The sequence below is a fragment of the Phocoena sinus genome, chromosome X (assembly GCF_008692025.1).
Source record: "Phocoena sinus isolate mPhoSin1 chromosome X, mPhoSin1.pri, whole genome shotgun sequence".
NCBI classification, from domain to species: domain Eukaryota; kingdom Metazoa; phylum Chordata; class Mammalia; order Artiodactyla; family Phocoenidae; genus Phocoena; species Phocoena sinus.
The window spans coordinates 105553644-105562200 of record NC_045784.1 but is presented as its reverse complement, the minus strand read 5'-3'; positions in this window follow the sequence as shown (position 1 = coordinate 105562200).

Below are 8557 nucleotides of genomic sequence, written 5' to 3'. Positions count from 1 at the left end.
TTTCTGTCTCTGTGGATCTATCTATTCCGGATGTTTCATATAAATGAAGTCATAGGGCTTCCCTGGTGGCGCAGTGGTTGGGAGTCCGCCTGCTGATGCAGGGGACGTGGGTTCGTGCCCCGGTCCGGGAAGATCCCGCATGCCGCGGAGCGGCTGGGCCCGTGAGCCATGGCGGCTGGGCCTGCGCGTCCGGAGCCTGTGCTCCGCAGTGGGAGAGGCCACAGTAGTGAGAGGCCCGCGTACCGCAAAAAAAAAAAAAAAAAAAAATGAAGTCATACAATATGTGACTTTGTGTCTGGCTTCTTTCGCTTAGCATAATGTTTTCAAGATTCATCCACAGTGTAGCAGGTATCAGTACTTCATTCTTTTTAAGGATGAATACTATTTCATCATATGGATGTATCACATTTTATTTATCCATTTAGTGGACTTTTGGGCTGGCCTCTCATCTTGAGCCTCCTCCTCTTGTAATCATGAAAGTCTTTGGGTCCTGTCTGTCAAAGTAAATGTGGCAGAACCTTGTGATCTATACGGAACTATAGTCAACTTATGGAAACCTGAACCTTTACCATCTTCTAACCCAGTGGTTTTCAAGTGGGGGCAATTTCAACCCAACCCCTTGGCCCCCTGGGGATACTTGGCAGTATCTGGAGATATTTTTGGTTGTCACAGCCAGGGGTGTGCTACTAGCATCTAGTGGGTAGTGGCCAGAAATGCCGTTAAACATTCTACAATTCAAAGGACAGGACCCACAATAAAGAAATATCTGGCCCAAAATGTCAACAATGCCTAGGTTGAGAAACCATGTCAATTTAATCTAAGAGATTAGCTGAGTTGCCAGAGGTTCCAGAGAGATTTGGTAGGATAGACAACTGCTCATAGATCTAATCACTTTGTCTTGAAACTGCAGTTATGTATAAGACATTCATGGTCAACATACATGTACTGAGCATGTATATATGAGCCCGATTCTGGCCTGCCTCAAAGTATTCACAACCTAAGCTTCATATAACCATTCATTTATGTAATATATATTATACACAAGATGTTATAAAGCTAATAAATTTGCTTCCTAAGGGTGTGAGGTTTTTGATTCTAGCTTTTTAAATTGTGGAAACACTGAGAAACTAGTTACTACATCTACAATATATTGTATTAGTATCATTTCAACACAATAAACCAACTTATTTAATTTGTGGCTTAGTGCTCCAGGCCTCAGCTACTTGTGTAAGAGATTTCACAGTGGACTCTATAAACCTCAAATCCCATCTTTTTAGACTACTGAGTAATTCTTTCATTTCTTTTAAACAGAAAAGCCACACTTTTTCTTGCCTCCTTCTTCTTTTTTTTTTTTTTTTTTAATTTTTTGGCTGCACCGCATAGCATGGGGGATCTTAGGTCCCTGACCAGGGATTGAACTCACAGCCCCTGCACTGGAAGCGCCTTATTCTTGTTGTGGTGGTTGTTTTTTGTGTTTTGAGGTTTTTGGTATTTGTTTATTTAATGGCAAGAGGGAGAAGTTTAGTGGCAAGGAAGAACAAGACATTATTTGAAAACCCAAACTGTTAACACAGGACATGTCAAAACCATCTCTCCACTCTCCACCACTGTGAAAGACCATATATGGTCCCCAGGAAATGCAGAATGTTCACATCTACCACCCTCCCTTTTCCCAGCCCATGCCACACTGGTTTATGATTAAGAGGAAATCTTGACTGTCTAGGCCGTACCCTAAGTGTTATTGCAAAGCAGACAGTTGGTCCTGTTGAGATTTATATCATTTATTTTACTGCTGCCATGGGAGATTAAAAATTAAATCATAATTTAAAATATTTTCCTAAAGGTTAGGTAGGCATGTTTGATTTCTTTATTGCTCTATTGAATGTCAGAGGCTAGAGCATTCACAGAGGACTGACAGTGAGGAATGATGGTATTTATAAACCAAATGTCATTAAGTTTACCTTTGAAGAAGATGCATTCTTGACTTTACCTAGAAAATTATGCACAAATTAATTCCTACAGTAAACTAGTTTTTTCCACACTAAGATTGTTATACTCTACTTTAAAAACCATAGCAACAAAATATGTCTAAAGCAATGAATGATTGCCACTACAGGGTTTCATCTAAGCTGGGCACATATGCGGTCAGGAGCACACAACCTCAGAAGGCTCCTGAACGGCCCTGGCTTTCTCACACAGCTGAGGATAGCAGCAAGACCCTAAGCCAGACTGTAAAATTTTTCTTCAGGGCCCAGATCTCAGGTTTCTGTGCTCTTTGTACCCATGAGGAAAGGTAAAGTCAGCCAGTACAAAACCTGGCCCAGTGACAGAACCAAAACTTTCAGCAAAGCTGGTCACATGACATGAGGATGGGAATCTGATAAAGTTCTTATAATATTCTTGTGAATACTATAGAGTAATGAGAACTGGATGAAAACTGGAGTGTAGGGTTGCCACATAAAATACAGGACACCAAATATTGCATGGCACATACTTATATTAAAAATGTATTCATTGTTTATCTGAAATTCAAAATTCAAACTTAATTAGGCATCCTGGGTTTCCTGTTTGTTTGATTTTGTTAAATATGGCAACCCTACACTGGGGAGGTTCATGAGTCTCCTAAACAAATCTATTTTTTCTGTCTTCACAAGATACGTTTCATCCTTAAGCAGAAGCCTCATTGTTCTACCATGAGGCACAGTCCAGAAAATTAGATCCTGCTCAACATCATGAATGTGGTCAACTGTTAATTTCTTGTATCTTCCATTCTCTGCCAAGGTCATCCCTTTCACCCTATGAAAGAAATAAAAATGCTACCTATAACTCCCAAGCCCTTCAAGTTTCACATCCAACTTCAGAATCACTAACAAACCCGTTCAGTCTCTTGATTATTTCATTTATTCCCATGTGAATCAACAAATGTGGATAGAGGTCAGTGAGCTTGACAAATCTTGGCAGAATCTCTGTTTTGTGGCTGTCCACTCCAGGAAGAAGGAACACTGTGGCGATCCTGCATTGCCCTCTGTCCTCCTCATTCATTCATTGAACAAACAATAGCTCCTGATCACCTAGAATGCACCAGGCACTGTGCTAAGCATTGGTTATATACAGCAGCTAAACATGACAGGCACGGTCCCTGCCTGCATAGAGGTTATAGTCTAGTGGGGAGGGAAGAGGGGAAAAATAAGTAATAAACTAGATTATTTCAGATAGTGATAAGTTGCTTCGAAAGACATTAGAGGAATATGATACAGAGAGCGAATAGGCTGGGGAGAGACCAGCTACATTAGAAGGGATGGTCAGGGTAGGCCTCTTTGAAGACATAACCACACATATAACCTGAGGAATGAAGAACTAGGAGTTCAACATGCCAAGAGCCAAAGGAAGAGCAATCCAAGCAGAACACAGGCCACAATGCTTGTTCCCAGAGTTAGTAACAGGACCAATGCTGATATGGCCTGGTAAATGCATCCTGTAACCCCCAAGATATCAATCCTCACCCCATGCTTGCTTTCACACTCTTTCCACTAAAGGACAGCAACTTGAAAGGCTGAAGTGAAGGAAATAGCACCAAAAATAGGTCAAGAGAGAACAGAGAGGCAAGTGGCATTTTGCCTCCGTTGCCATTTAATACAAGAGAGAAAACACAGAGGCAATGGCTGGAAAACAGTATTTTTATCACATGTAACCTTTATTTTCGAGGAAGTTCTGGAAGTTCTCACCTAAAACCTACTGTGATCTTTCAGATTCTCTCTCCCTGGCTTGTTCCTTGGGGAAACTATGCAGCAGTGTTTTTTTTTGAACTCAGCACACAAACCAGATGATTTGGCTCTGAGCAGTGGAATGAAAATGATTCCCAAATCATTTTGGGAACTTTCCCTCCCTAGATTGAGTAGCAAAAACAGCAATAGTAATTAGTCCTCAAGCCCATCTTGGGCTCGAGTTTTTTACATGTATTTCTAAATGACTGCCAAATGACCTGCCTTCTGAGGTGACAGAATGAGCAACTGTTTTCTCATATTTTGGTGTGGTTTACTATGAGGTTGCTAAAAGTGAAGAAGGCGGCTAACTGAAAATTTTTGAGTGTCAAATACCGCAAGTAAGAGATACACACTGACTAAGGTAGGTTGTTTCAGAGTGGTACTTACAAAATGTGACACAGTGAATGTAGGCCAGATATGGAAAAGAAGATAAACTAAGATCCAGTGTTTTAATTATGTATGAAAAATATATCAAGTTACTTTAGTTCGCAGATGAGAGGAAAAGGTGTTATTATTGCCAAAAGGTGCTTTTAAGGACGTTTCAAATAGAAAAGGACAGATTGGGGGCCCTTTAGCAACCTGGCTGGGTGTTTTCCAAGAACTCTTTTGGGGCAACGGCAACTTAGTGAATTTACCATTGTCTGACTTTCGGGCTTATGATCTCGGGAGCCTTATTTTGTCAGCGTACCCAGAGTAAATTGAATCTCCCAGAAGTCTCACCTTTAGTCATTCAACAGTGTTCCTTAAGAGCCTTCTGTGTGCCAGACTCTGTGTTCTAGGCAGTAAGATGTAATGGTGAGTAATACAGATATTAACAAATCCCTTCTGATGGGTGCATTCTTTTTTCAACTAGGTTAGTATATTTACAACCTAATTATCTCTTTTTTTAAAATAAATTTTATTTATTTATTTTTGGCTGCGTCAGGTCTTCGTTGCTGTGCACGGGCTTTCTCTAGTTGCAGAGAGTGGGGCCTACTCTTCGTCGGAGTGTGCGGGCTTCTCATTGCGGTGGCTTCTCTCATTGAGGAGCACAGGCTCTAGGCACGCGGGCTCAGTAGTTGTGGCTCACAAGCTCTAGAGAGCAGGCTCAGTAGTTGTGGCGCACAGGCTTAGTTGCTCCGCGGCATGTGGGATCTTCCCGGACCAGGGCTCGAACCTGTGTCCCCTGCATTGGCAAGTGGATTCTTAACCACTGCACCACCAGGAAAGCCCCCTAATTATCTCTGATTTCACTGATCTGTGAGGTCACACAACCTTTTAATGACCAAATCTAAGCATTATCCCACTTAACTACAGAAAATCTAATCTTTTACCAGATTTCCCTCCCCGGGAGTCTTTGAGAGTCCCTAAGGAATACTTACACATTCCTTAGATCTATCCTACTTATCCAGCACAGCAAGTGTTCAGTAAACCATTATTATATGCGTGAATGAATTCTGATATATAAGTAGGTTTACAAAGCACTTTCGTGGTTCTTTCATCTTAATCAATCACTTACTATGTGCTCTGCAGAATACATGGCACTGTGGGCAATAGATAACTCTCCCTGCCTTCAGGGGGGGTCAAATCTCATTTGTGGAAAACAAATATACAACATACAACACTTAGCTAAGAATCTGAGCAGTATAGCTAGTGAGCATTTTACAAGAACTCAGTGGGCATTCAGTAGCTAGGTAGAGTGTCACATTTGGAAATGGGAGATCCCTCCCTAGCAAAAGGAAAAGATAAGAATTTGGGTTGTGCATAGTGCTTAGAGCCCAATGGCAAGGCCCATCTGGCTGGAGCAGGAGGCATGGTAGGAAACAGATTTGGATAGGTCAGATGTGGCCAGGTTAAACGTCAGGCCTTCAGTGCCAGATCCAGGACTTTGGGCTTCACTGGCAAACAGGGAAGATGGTGTTTATGCAGAGAGAAGCATAATGATATTGCTAGCACTGGCCTATTAGGGTTGAAGGAGAGGATAGAGCCAAGTATTTCAAACTTTACTAATAAAAAGTGATACCACTGATGGAAATGGGAAGCTTTTTGTTTTTCCCCTAAAGGGATGAAACGTATAAATCTCTGAAAAGAGATGCTGCACTAAGATTTGAGGTTAGAAAAAATTCAGAATGCTGTCCCAGAAGAAGGTATTTTGGTGGGCTGAAGGAGGTAAATTGAAAGTTTCTAATCTCAGCTTGCACTAGATTCCTAAATCAACCTTGTCCTGATATGTCTTTCCCACTATTTCTATTCAGTTCAGCAAGTACTAACTGAGCACCTAGTGTACTCTGATCTCTGTGTTAGGCAGTGTGGGGATAGGAAAGAAGCATAGAGCATCTAGCATGGTCCCAACCATCAGGAGGTTAACAATCTGGGGGATAATGCCGTTGTTCTTAAGTACCTGCTCTGTGCCAGATTCGTTACTAAATGCTTCCCATGAATTTACATGAATTTAATCCTCTCAACCACCCTGTAAGATAGGTTTAGTACAGTCGGCCCTCCATATCTGCAGTTTCAACCAACCATGGATCGAAAATATTCAGGGAACAAAAATTCCAGAAAGTTCCAAAAAGCAAAACTTGAATTTTTTGTGCATCAGCAAATATTTACATAGCATTTACATCGTATTAGGTATTGGAAGTAATCTAGAGCTGATTTCAAGTATACGGGAGGATGTGCGTAGGTTATATGCAAATATTACGCCATTTTATATCGGGGACTTGAGCATCTGCAGATTTTGGTATCCATAGGCGTCCTGGAACCAACCCCCCCCCCCCCATGGATACCAAGGGACAACTGTATCTTCATTTTGTGGATGAAGGAACTACGATTCAAAAAAAAGATTAACCAAAAAATTGGTTAAATTACTTGCCCTAAGTCACAGTCAGCAATCAACCCGTGGAATCAGGATTCAAATTAAGGTCTGTCTGATGTTCTTGCTTTTAACTATTACTCCATTATCCAAGGCTTACGTGCATAAAACAATTAAGGAACAATACCAGATAATACTGCTCAGCACTTCTCATTCCTCTTTATGGTCTTGTGTGCTTTGTGTGACTGGAGGCAGGTTCATAAGGAGAATGAGACGTGCTGTAGAATATTATCTCGGGATGACCTTTCTAAGGATTAAAGGTGGGTCAAACTGGAGATGGAGAGCGTCAAAAAATTTCAGTCTCACCATACGGCGGTACATTTCTCCGTCTCTGGTTACTGACCCATATTCATTCTCTAGTACCTTCCCAGCTTCTACTCTTTCACTTTAACCCATCTTTAGACCTCCTAGATATGTAGCCTTTCAGTGGTCTACCTTGAGCCAAGGACAGAACACATAATACCTATAGGAGTGGAGGGGGTGGGAGTGGGTAACATGTCCCTTACCTAATGTCAGTTATCTCAACCAGGCTCTTGATAAGAGCTAGGGCAGACAATTCAAGGTTATGTTCCCTATCAAGTGTCTGGAGCAAGTAGGTAGTCTAGTTAGTCTAGTTCAGTGGCCTCCAAATTTTTAACACAATTAAGTTAAAAAAAGGTGTATAGTCCCAAAAAAAAGTAAATATAAATTTATTTACAAATTATATATACATACTACAACTATACTAATGGATTGCATATATCATGATATAAACATACACAAAATATGAACTTTAATAGGATGAGAAAAGATAAAATCAGTCGTATTTAAAATAAAACTTTAGGAGGGAGGGGCAAGATAGGGGGTAGTATATTAAGAGGTACAAACTACTATGTATAAAGGAAATAAGCTACAAGGATATACTGTACATAGGGGATATAGCCAATATTCTGTAATAACCTTAAATAGAATATAATCTATAAAAATTTTGAATCACTATGTTGTACACCTAAAACTAATATAGCATTGCAAATCAACTATACGTCCATTAAAATAAGTGAAATAAGACTATTTTTATTAATGGTACAAAAATAATTTCTTTCTCACTTAAAAGTATTATTCAGCTTAATTTATTAAATGAGAGCAAAATGACAACACAGTTTCTTAATTTTTAAAATCTTATATCCATTTGAAGGACTGGTTCTAAATTTAGGTTATTTCAATACTAGGTTTTACTGGATATCTTGGTTGAAAAAGAAAGGACACAAAGATACATAGATCCAAAGAGAAAAAGTACATCATTGTCTGTGCTTAATGTATCATCACAAAAGCAGTTTTAAAGATTTCATACTCCAATCATTCAAGTGTTTTTGTTGTAATTTGTCTAGCAAATTTCCATATTTCCTGATGTTATGCCTACAAAATTCTTCATCTGGAAAAGTTTTAAAGAGGTTAGAAATATTTTTTCAATTTTTAAAAATTATGCAGATACCAGAGATCTTTCTTAGGTGACAAAGCAACAAAACCACTTAAAAGACACTTTTTTTTTTAAAGCAGTTACTTTTCACTCATTAAAAGTCACCTTGAAGGGATAGATTAAGTCTTTTTCTTTTTAAATAATCTCTTCTGGATATCATATTATATTATTATATATTATATATATAATATTATATCATATTATTGCCAACTACTTAGCAAGTAAAAGTCAGCAAATGTGGAACACTTGTTTTTGTTTAAAAGAAAAGAGTATAACATCTCTAAGTTCAACTACTTTTCAAATCTTTTCCTCAAGATAACTCGTGAACCCTCTGGGTGGTACAAAAGATTTCCAATGGTCATTCTCCCTACAAAGTATTCAAAAGACTCTATTATTTAAGATTATATGAGCCATAACCTTCTCCCTGCACAGGTGGACCACAGCGTGTTGTAATATACTGAAAGCAAGAACAAGTGAGGCCACTGC